Raw genomic sequence first — 12,795 nt, 5'->3', positions numbered from 1 at the left:
TGTTCAAACTCTAATAAAGAAGTGGAAAATGAGGGGTTCTGTTGAAACCAAACCACGGTCAGGTAGACCAACTAAAATTTCAGCCACAACTGCCAGGAAAATTTGGCGGGATGCAAAGACAAACCCACAAATAACTTCAGGTGAAATACAGGACATGTGTTGTGGCTGTTTCAAGATGCACAATAAGGAGGCACTTAAAGAAAGATGGGCTGCATGGTCGAGTTGCCAGAAGAAAGCCATTACTACCCAAATGCCACAAAGTATCCTGCTTAAAATACGCCAAACAGCACAGAAACAAGCCTCAAACCTTCTGGCACAAAGTAATTTGGAGTGATGAGACCAAAATTGAGCTTTTTGGCCTCAACCATAAATGCTACATTTGGAGAGGAGTCAAAAAGGCCCATGATGAAAGGTACACCAGTAGGAATGGAGGTGGATCGCTGATGTTTTTGGGATGTGTGAGCTACAAAGGCACAGGAAATTTGGTCAGAATTAATGGCAAGATGAATGCAGTATGTTATCAAACAGAACGCCTTATTTTTCACTTCTTGATTAGAGTTTGAACACTGCTGATTTGCATTCTCAATTCCTTGGATATCTTTTTATATCCCTTTCCTGTTTTATACAGTTCAACTACCTTTTCCCACAGATCCTTTGACAATTCTTTTTCTTTCTACATGACTCAGAATCCAGAAACGTCAGTGCAGCACTGGATGAACGTTGCAAGGGTCTGTCAGGAGTCCAGAAACTCATTGACCTATTACACACACACACACTAATTACAAGCAAACGGATCACAGGTGAGGATGGTTATCTTTAATAGCCATTCAAACCCCTTTGTGTCAACTTGTGTGCATGTTATCAGGCCAAAATCACCAGGATATGTAAACTTTTGGTCATTTGGGTAGTTTCTGTTGTCATTATGATTTAAAAAGAGTAAACACAGTTGATTGATAATAAATGGCTTCAGCCAAGCACTAACCATGAGTGAAAGAAAAGTTTTTGTGTTATCATTCAGATTCCATGAAAAATGGCCAAGAAATCATAAATTCTGCCAGGGTATGTAAACTTTTGAGCACAACTGTACATCTACACTCTTCAACCTCTTCCTCTTGCTCCACCTCTTTCTCATGCTCCACCTCTTCCTCCTGCTGAAACAATTCTTTACTCTCATTATTATTAATAGTTCCCTCTTCCTCCTCATCTAGCTCATCCCTCTGTGTTTGTACCGCTTGTAGATTTTCTTCAGCTACGTATATATAAATTTCAATATAAAATTTAAATCAATAAAAATATAATAAACAAAAATTCCAATCTTTGAAAAGTATAAAAATATACCTTGAATTGCTGGTAATTGAACAACTTGTTCAAACCTTTCAGCCTTATTAGCTTCGTCGTTAATAATATTCAAGGACCTTGACCGACGATGTGGCCTCCTATGTCTTCCTTTAAAACAAAATTTAATAAAAAATAACATATAAATTCATAATCATATAGATTTTTTAAAAATAGTATTGATTTTCTAGAATTTTGATATAATCCCTGTTCGAACAATCCCCTACTTGTCCATGAATACTGTCGGTAGTGGGTCAGATTCACACTCAGAACTTGATGAAGTCATATCAATGGGGCAAAGATACCACTGCACTTTTCGGTTTTTGACTAAAAAAAAAAAAAATGATTATAGAATATTTTTAGAGTTTATAATTTTATACTGTGTCTTAATCTTTTTTAAATATAAAATTTAAACTAATTTACACTGTAATTTTTGAAAGAACAAAAATCTAAATTGAATCAATCAGCAAATGTATTATTACAAATTACTATGTTAATCCTATTACTGTCTTTTTTTTTTACACACATTTAGACACTAACACAATGGTTTTGTTAATCAGTTTCTATAGTTCAAGTGACACATTTTCAAAAGTTAAAGGGACACTCAATCAAAATTAAACTTAAATGGCAGAGCATGCCATTTTAAACAACTTTCCAATTTACTTCCATTAAAAAAATGTGCACAGTATTTTTATATTGAAACTTTTGGAGTCACCAGGTCCTACTGAGCATGTGCAAGAATAAGCGTGTATGCATTTGTGATTGGCTGATGGCTTTCAAATGGTACGTGTATGCATTTGTGATTGGCTGATGGCTGTCACATGGTACAGGGGGAGTGGAAAAAGACATAACTTTTAAAATTGTCAGAAAAAAAATCTACTACTCATTTGAAGTTCAGACTAAGTGCTATTGCATTGTCTTGTTATCTTGCATTTGTTGATTATGCAAATCTACTGTGTTGACTGGTCCTTTAAAATCAATATTAGAAAACACTGACAGATTTCAGCTTGTTATATAGCCCATAGCACCTCTATGTATATAGTCATTGATTATAATAAACTCAATTAACCATTTTTTATAGTTTTAAAGCATCAATGTAATTGATAATAATAGTGTAACTTTTTAACATTATTTTAATAATGCTTCAATTGTTCATCATATAAATAAAGATATTAACATAGAATAATGCTTAAATTTTCTCAGGTAAGTCCTGATCAGAGTCTTGAGTTTCGATTGCCTCCTGTACAAATTTCAGACACTCTTTCCTGGTTTGAAGTTGACCAGAGACACGCCTGACTCGACGCCCCATCTCGCATAAAATCATGTTTCTTTTGCCCTGCTCCATAGTGAATATACCCTTTTTATGTTATGGAAAATATTTTTCCATAGTATAGGATATTATCAATAATTCTCCAATTGAGAATTCTTTTGAACGAGTCATTTTTCTATGATCTATCTCTGCAACACACTGTACCAACTAACGGAACTAATTATGATTTAAAAGTGCGCAATTTCAAGTAATAGCCCAGTAGACTTAAGAAAGCACTTTTATTGGGAATTTCTTTAATATATATATATATATATATATATATATATATGTTTAACCCCTTAGTGACCAGACTATTTTTCAATTTTCTTACCGTTTGGGACCAGGGCTATTTTTACATTTCTGCGGTGTTTGTGTTTAGCTGTCATTTTCCTTACTCATTTACTGTACCCACACATATTATATACCGTTTTTCTCGGCATTAAATGGACTTTCTAACTATGCCATTATTTTCATCATATCTTATAATTTACTTTAAAAAATTATAAAATATGATGAAAAATTAAAACCCCCCACTTTTTCTAACTTTGACCCCCAAAATCTGTTACACATCTACAACCACCAAAAACACCCATGCTAAATAGTTTCTAAATTTTGTCCTGAGTTTATAAATACCCAATGTTTACATGCTCTTTGCTTTTTTTGCAAGTTATAGGGCAATAAGTACAAGCACTCTGCTATTTGCAAACCTTTTTTTTTTTTTTTCAAAATTAGCGATAGTTACATTGGAACACTGATATCTGTCAGGAATCCCTGAATAAGCCTTCACATGTATATTTTTTTTTAGTGGATAACCCAAAGTATTGATCTAGGTCTATTTTGGTATATTTCATGCCACAATTTCACCGCCAAATGCGATCAAATAAAAAAAAACATTAGGTTTTTCACAAACTTTAGGTGTCTCACTGAAATTATTTACAAACAGTTTGTGCAATTATGGCACAAATGGTTGTAAATGCTTCTCTGGGATCCCCTTTGTTCAGAAATAGCAGACATATACGGCTTTGGTATTGCTTTATGGTAATTAGAAGGCTGCTTAATGATGATGAGCACCACACTTTTATTATGTATTATAGTAGTATTATGCCCAGCAGTTAAGGGGTTAATTAGGTAGATTGTAGGGTTCATTTTAGCTTTAGTGTAGAGATCAGCCTCCCACCTGGCACATCCCACCCCTGATCCCTCCCTAACCCCCCTCAAACCTAACCTAACCCCCCTCAAACAGCTCTCTTTCCTCCCCCCACCTCACATTGTCACTGCCATCTTGAGTACTGGCAGAAAGTCTGCCAGTACTAAAATAAAAGTCTTTTTTTTCTAGCTATTCTGCAGTGTTGGATCCCCCATAAGTCCCTGACCCCCCCCCCCCCCCCAAAAGCTCTCTAACCCTCCCCCTTCTACCTAGTTGCTGCCATCTTGGGTACTGGCAGCTGTCTGCCAGTACCCAGTTTGTTAAAATAAAAAGCCTTATTTATAAATAAATAAATAAATAAACCACAATTTTATGTAGTGTAGCTGCCCCCCCTCATATCCCTACCCCCTCCCAGATCCCTTTCCAAATATTTATTTTCCCCCTTTCCCTCCATCCCTTAGATTTTTCTGTAGTGTAGTGGTCCCAATCCCACCTGCTCCTGTGCGGTCCTGTGCACTCTTTCCCACCTGCGCGCACTATTGTGCACCTGCACGTGCACCCGCCCTCCACTACCGGCACCTGGAAGGAAGTGGACCAGCGAGAGGCCGCCCACTCGCCTCCCTGCTACAGCTCCCACCAATGATCGGCACCATTGCTGGCCGATGCAGAGAAGGCCACAGAATGGCTCTCTCTGCATCAGTGTCGGTATCACAGGATGCCTCAATATCGAGGCATCACTGCAATACACTGAAAGTGTCTGGAAGCGATCAGGATAGCTTCCAGCGCTTGAAACCCCAGAGGATGTGTCAGGCACGTCCTTGGTCATTAGCTGACACCCAATGTAGGACGTGCCTGACACGTCCTTGGTCGTTAAGGGGTTAATGTTGTTTTATAACTTTTTTTCAAATCGATATACTTTGTATTCACATTCTTTTGTTAACAAACATGAAATGTATAATTATTTATGTCTTAGAAAAAAAAGATACATTCTAAAGAAATGCGCCACAGCAAGGACTATTTTTTAAACACAATATCAATTGCTATGTACATGATTTGTTCATTTTAAAAATAATCGAAAAATGTATTTTATTTTTAAATAAGTTTATAAAGAAACAAATTATATATTCTTGTAGAATATTTATCGTCCGTTTATAAAGATATAGAAAGGTATTAGAAATAAAATTTAAAAAATAAATAAAAAATAAACGATCACATGACACTAAAAAAAGTACTAATACAATGGAGAGTGTTATAGCTACTGTGACATTGGTATCTTTCTAGAAAAAAATAAAACTGTTTACGCCCCTTTTTTACAACTTTCTAGATACATTATTTTGAAAGCGTTAAAGGAACGTTTACTTGTGCTAAAAATTTGATCTTTTTTGCACCTGTTAACCCCTTAAGGACCAGCGACGTACCCTGTATGTCGCTGGCCTTTTTTTGGGACTTGATTGTTTTATAGCACGGTCTTGCCACCAGCGTTGAGACTGCTCTATTCCACAAAGCCTTCTGGAGGGAGGGCATTAATAGCGTGTTCTTGCTAGACTTGTGCTATTATGTCCTGAAAAAACCCTTAACGACCAGTGACATACAGGGTACATTGTGGTCATTAAGGGGTTAATACATCTATTTTAAGATGGCATCAGGACAATCTGGAAAAAACAAAAGCGGGAGAAGTATTATATTTACCCATAGGCAGAATTGTATCTTGGTGGAATTAGTGATTCAACATTATGATGAGATAAATGGGTACCAGGCAAGAACGGTAAACCCACAGAGAAAGAAATCTATATGGGCACAAATAAGTAGGTCGGTGTCAGCAGAGGGACGTTTACCAAAGGATGTAAGGGCCTGTCGTAAGAGGGTGACCGATATTCAAAAGAATATAAAAAAAATAAAAGGTCTAGAATACAAAAGATAAAGGGCACCACATAGTGCAAATCAGGCTGAAGAACCAAATAGTAAGATACAGATGAGATCCTACTCACGTGATGAGAAGCACAAATGTGCGATACAGGCCGGAACCAAATGAGTCGTCCGGCAGACTCCTAGGCACACCTGGAACAGGTAGTGTCCTCGTCCCACCAGAGGGAGTCCAGAGATACTCCTGATTGCCACAGTAGATGTTAGGCCACGGTCAGCAATAACCAGGCGCTCCAAAAAGGCAAGATGGTAACATCCAATAAAAAGATGAAATCCAAAAGAAGGCACAGCAGCGAGATGGCAATAAAAATTGTTTTATTAAAAGCGTTAAAACAACAGCAACGCGTTTCTCTGTGACACAGCACTGTTTCCTCAGGCTATATTTTATTCCTTTTTTCTCAATCTGTTTTATATAATATACATGTGCCTATGATTTTTATTTTATTATTTTTTATTTTATCAACCTGTCACTTTGTTATTCCTATATATATATATATATATATATATATATATATATATATATATATATATATACTATATATATATTAATCCTTCTTTATATATATTTTTACCAATATATCACTTTTTTATAATTGGCGCCTCTTACAGATACCAGATTGGCACCTTGTTTGCCCTCTGTTTATAAAAAAAAAAGTATGCAAAGAAAAGCAATCTGCTAAAGGAACCGGTGGAGGCTCCGGATATAGGTCAGAATTGACAGACTTTAAACAGCAGCTGTATGCCAGGATGGGTGATGATGTTGTGGTGGGCCTTGATCTTCCATCTGATACAATGGATTTCAGAAGTAAATTAATGTTTTCCCTACCTTTTTTTTTCTTTGTTTTTTAAATAACATTAGTTTATTTTAAATATTTATATTGATTTTATTAGAGCAACATGATTAGGGATGTGATGAGGATGAGGTACGTGCACAGGAGGATCCACTTTTTGCTTATGAAAACACATCACAGCATCCACTTCTCATGAAATTACACACAGAGAAGAAAGCATCAGGAATTTAATGTTCAGTTCTTCCTATGTTAAATATGTATTTTATATTATGTTTGAGTATTTAGATATTAATGTAGTAGCAAATATTAATAAGGATGACAACATTTTCGGTTTAAAAAAGGGAAAATTATGAAAAATACAGATGTCGGGTTTTTTTTTTCATGGGTCAAGTGTTTGTAATAACAACCTTAAAGGGACAATAAACCCAATTTTCTTTTTACATGATTCATGTAGAGAATACCATTTTAAACAACATTCCAATTTACTTGTATTATCTAATGTGCTTCATTCCTTAGATATCCTTTTTTTGAAGAAACAGCAATGCACATGTGTGAGCTAATCACATGAGGCATCTATGTGCAGCAATCAATCAGCAGCTACTGAGCCTATCTAGATATGCTTTTCAGCAAAGTATATCAAGAGAATTGAGCAAATTAGATAATAGAAGTAAATTAGAAAGTTGTTTAAAATTGTATGCTCTTTCTAAATCATGAAAGAAAAAATTTGGGTTTTATGTACCTTTAACATATGTATTGTTCATAATCACTCTCTTTTAAAAGAACATTTTGAATTTAAAGGGACATTTAGCAAATTTTATATATAGTTTGCTGGGATAAAGGAATTTGTTTATAATAAATTTTTATCTCTTTGAGAATTTGCTTTGCAATAATTATTGCAGATTTGTTCTTAAAGGGACAGTCAACAGAACTTTTGTTGTTTTAAAATACAGATAATACCTTAATGACACATCCCCAGTTTTGCATAACCAAGACAGTTATAATAATACATGGTTTACCCCTGTACCTTGTATCTATTCCTCTTAAGACTGCCCCCTTATTTCAGTTCTTTTGACAGCTTGCATTTTAGACAATCACCGCTTACTCCATGGTAAATTAAAGTTCATGTGCTCATTTTTTATCTATATCAAACACATGAACTAACAACCTCTAGTTGTGAAAATCTGTCAAAATGCATTTAGATAAGAGGCGGCCTTCAAGGTATAAAAATTAGATTATGGACCTCCTAGGTTTGGCTTTCAACTAAGAATAACAAAAGAACAAAGCCAAATTGGTGATAACAGTTAATTGGAAAGTTGTTTAAACTTACATGCCCTATTTTAATCATGAAATTGTATTTTTTACTAGACTGTTCCTTTAATTAAAGGTGTATTGTAATTCAATTAATATTATTTGCAATGTAAATGTAGATATCTTTTACTCTATGTAAACATTATTAAATGGACATAAAAAAATGATGGATAGAGTAAAAATGATAGAATATATACTTTAATTACTTTACATGAAAATGTATAATGGTGTTCCTTGCTATTAGCCATTTATTGTTAGTTGTTGATTTTTAAAGCTATAACTCCATCCACACAATTCTTTTTATGGTTGTAACTTTGTTTATTCTTCTTTGTATAATTGTAAATTGAATATGGATTATCTGCTGTAGCATGCCTATAGAGGCTGTGAACTGAGTTGAAATACAATGCCTGTGTCTAAACACAGATAAGAAGGGTGTAGATAGCATTTGTAAAATATTTTTAAATAATTTGTTTATGCAAAACATTTGAAATGAAATAGTCATTTTAGGTTATGCACAGATCTAAACATGTTTTATGGGAATTTTAAATTATTTGGATGTTATTTACAATTATATACTAATTTTATCTTCATCATATTTACAGGTGTTCGCGCATTGCTACAGACAATGTAAGATAGTTCTATGTCATTATTCGATGGTATGTTAAAACATTTTTAACATTATAATATATAATCAATTTGAAAATGATATTTATATGAATTTTTGTTATATTCAAAAGAAGAACAGGTTGAAATAACATTAGAACCACTGGTGGAGGATACAATTTGTCCAGAAGATGCGGATGAGACACAGATAGAGGGACACATACCAGAGGGACTGACTCAACCTGATTTTGATACACCACAAAATCCAATGGTCGCAGAATCTGACGTTGATGAAAGACCAGAAGTACTAAGACCGCAACAAGATGTATCAGACAGAGTCAATGACATCCAAACACTTATAGACATGGCTTTTGTCTTTTCATAATGAACAAAGTGAATTTTTTAAAGAAATGTTGCAATTACAAAAAGAAAGAAATACTATACTAAAAGAAGATTCTGAGTTTAAGAGGGATTATTACAATAAAAAGTTAGAAATAATGATTAGGAGATATCAAAATCAATGATAATATTAATTTCAATTTTCTGAGTTTTGCACTTTTAGCTATTGTGTTGTGATTACCGTTATTTGTTTTTTGTTATTTATTTATTATTTTTTACAAACATTTTCTGTATATTAAAGTATTGAAAAAAAAATCTAAATTTACAATGTTGCAAATAAATATGGTTACACTGATAAGATTAATAAAAAAAATTGAATACATACAAGTTCTGATATTTATTAATCTTTATTATTAACATAATGTTTATATTGAACAAAAATAAAAAAAAGGATTAGGAATAAGGGTAGTCTCTCTCTCTCTTCAAGTAAATAACAAAATAAAGAAACGAATAAGGGTATTTCTTCTTCTTAAAGTTGATGCAAATCTTATCTAATGCAAAGATTTCTGGAATAAAGAAAAAAAATTAGTATAAAAAATTAAGAGTTGTTAGCAATAAACAACATAAATACAAGTACAAGTGGCCCTTGTTTTACAACGGTTCAATTTACACCGTTTCAGAATAACAACCTTTTTTTCCAGTCATGTGACTGCTATTGAAAAGCATTGAGAAGCAGTGCATTGATTAAAATAGCCAGTAGGTGGAGCTGTCCGCTTGTGTTGCAGCAAAGCCAAGCAAGCTGAAATTAATCAGTTTAACCAGACCTGAGCTATCGAGCATATTTCAAAGGAACAAGATCTTCCTGTCTATAAATCAGTCCAGATTGGAATGCATAGAAAGAACTGTTTGCAGAAAAATGCAAGTGAAGTCTGGGTTGTGTGATTATTTTATTAGGTTTATAATGCTGTTTAGCAAATGTTTTTGCTCCTTTAACTTAGTTTAATTATATATTCTGTGTTGTGTAATTATTTTATTAGGTTATAATGCTGTTTAGCATTTAAAGTCTTCATTTCAAAGCTTTAAAAATAATGTTTTAGGTGTTACTTATGACAATTTTGAGAGGGGCGTGGAACCTATCTCCCTCACTTCCCATTGACTTACATTATAAACTGGGTTTCAATTTACAACGGTTTCGATTTACAACCATTCCTTCTGGAACCTAACCCCGGTGTAAACTGAGGGCTACCTGTATTAACATATACACTTACAGGAAAAATATCTTTCAATTATTTCCATTATGTTTTAAACACCTGTTTAATATGTCTTGTGGTACATAGACATCTTCTGGAAGATCATCAGGACACACCTCCTCTAGGTTTCCTTGTGAAATGACTATATTGTGCAACATGCATATAACAAGAATAATATTGTTACATTTTTCAGATGAATATTGAAGGTTACCTCCACAACGGTCGAACACTCTGAAACGCATCTTTAAAACACAGAATGTTCTCTCAATTGCACTTCTTGTGGTACAAAGAGACTCATTAAATTTAATTTCTCCCCGTGTGTGAGGCAATGGGACTGGGGTCAAAAGCCAGGGCCCACACAGATAACCACTGTCACCTAAAAAATGTTAAAAAAATATATGAAACAAAAAAATGTAACAAATATTGATACATATATATGGACATGTAACAATTTTTTTTTTCCATGTATCCTACCTAGAATAACCATGTTTTGGATAATTAAAACGTGATTAACCTTTTTTCTTGTTGGTATTCATTGCTGTAAGGTATATCCAGTTAAGCAAAGGGCATGCAAATAAAATATGTTCAATAATAGTAAATATTGAGGCATATGACTAATATAAAAAAAAATATTTTTTGGTTACATGTTAATTTAAACATAATTAACACATTTCAATGTTACACTGCCACAATAGAAAAAATGTGATATTCACCCAATAGCCAATCATGTGGACTGCCTCCACGTTCAAATGATGCAAATAATGCTGATTGTTTTAGAATGTGAAAATGATGGCATGACCCGGGAAATCCTGACCGCACAACCAAAATTCTAAGGTTTGCATCACACACTGCCTGAACATTGAGCGAATGGAAGTTTTTTTCGGTTCCTATATTGCTCCTCCCTTAAAGATGGTGGTCTTAGTGTTATATGAGTGCAATCTATTGCACTAAAAACATTGGGCATACCAGCTACTTGGTAAAATGATGCCTTTACGGTGTGCCATTCATGCACATTCCTGGGTACATAAACTTATTCCGATGCTTCAGAATAGATTTTTTTTTTGTTTTCAAATAGTTTTATTGGTATTTTTCACAATAATACAATAATGCAATGGTGTTAATAGAATAACATGTCTTTAAATATCTGCAAAATGAAGGCTGACTCATGCCCACCACAGCACTAGAGAAAGCCTGAAATGAACCTGTTGCCAGGAAATGCCACACAGTCAATAATTTTTACAATCTAGTTATTGCCTTTGTTCTTCTTGTTCTAGGATCAATGTCATTTTGTATAAGGGCATAAAGATTAAGTATGCTCTCCCTATTAATACTAAATCTTTGCTTAATCTCCTTATCTGGCAATGCCTGTAGTCCACAACAGGGTAGAAACACTCTGGGCAGTCGTTGGCGTCTCTATAAGGGCATATTTCCATCAGAAACACAATTTTCATGGCCCCTTTTCAAAGGAATAGCTGCCAAAATGAAGAAATATTCCATCTTCTCTCGTGAAAAAAGTGGAGTAAATTCAATGTTCTCCACAGTAGTTATGGGGAACTTTCGTGGTCGTATTTGTAGGAGGATTTTAGGTTCTCCTAAGGCGCAAAATAATGATAAATCTACATTTTGGCGATTAGTAAGGCGTATTTTTAAAAATACGACGAAAGGGCTTTTTTGTGCTTTCTTTGGAGCACATATGCGCCTACGCGAGAGAGAATAGAGTGGGAGAATTTTGTGGTCGTATTTTCTTTTCTTAAGCGTATTTTGCTTTGATAAAGATGAGAACAATTCCAACAGCATATTTATAGGCGTAAATGTGGGAGAATTACAATGATAAATGGAGCCCTTACTGGTCAATTTGTGTACATGTTCTTATTGGAATAGAGTTTCTTAATTTGTGTTGTCATTTGTATGGTTATTTATATGGTTATATAAAAGAGTTTAATATATTTAATAAAGTAGGCTCCGGCCAAAATTGATACCAAGAAAGAAGTCTTGTGTCTTTACTACATGGTGGGTAAAATAGGGTTGAAAGGTCTGGTGAGTGACAGTTGTGTGGTGGGGCCGGAACTTGACGAATCAGAAGGTCAAGAATACCCTATAACATATAGTAAAATGATTCTGTTACAATATAGCAAAATCTGAAAACTGAATAGTTTCTATTTGCTCCCATGTACGCCAATCATTTGTGGCCTTGTTTGTTACCACATAATGCTAAATAGATAAAAGTAGAACAACATTCTAACATGTTTCTTTCTAATACACACATGTAATCCCAGATTTAGATAGATGCAGATTTAAGAGACTTTCCATTATCAAATTTTGCACTGTTTTTTCTTATATGCATATATATGCATGAGTTCACAGTGTATACAGTGGACAGTAAATTTAAAATTGAACTTTCATGATTCAGATAGGGCATGCAATTTTCCAATTGACTTTTGTCATCAAATTTGTTTTGTTCTCTTGGTACTCTTTGTTGAAATCTAAACCTAAGAAGGCTCAAATTCTAATTTCTAAGCCCTTGAAGGCCACCTCTCACTGCATTTTGACACTTTTTCACAGCTAGACAGTGCTAGTTCATGTGTGTCATATAGCTAACACTTTGCGCACTCCTCTGGAGTTATTTATGAGATCAGCACTGATTTGCTAAAATGCAAGTCTGTTAAAAGAACTGAAAAGAGGGGGCAGTCTACAGAAGCTTAGATACAAGATAAGGTAATAACAGGTAAAAAGTGTATTGGTTATGCAAAACTGAATAATGGGTAATAAACAAATTAGCTATCTTTTTAA

This window comes from Bombina bombina, chromosome 4 (genome assembly GCF_027579735.1).
Source record: "Bombina bombina isolate aBomBom1 chromosome 4, aBomBom1.pri, whole genome shotgun sequence".
Classification (NCBI taxonomy): domain Eukaryota; kingdom Metazoa; phylum Chordata; class Amphibia; order Anura; family Bombinatoridae; genus Bombina; species Bombina bombina.
The sequence above is the reverse complement of the archived record's forward strand: the minus strand, read 5'-3'. Positions refer to the sequence as shown.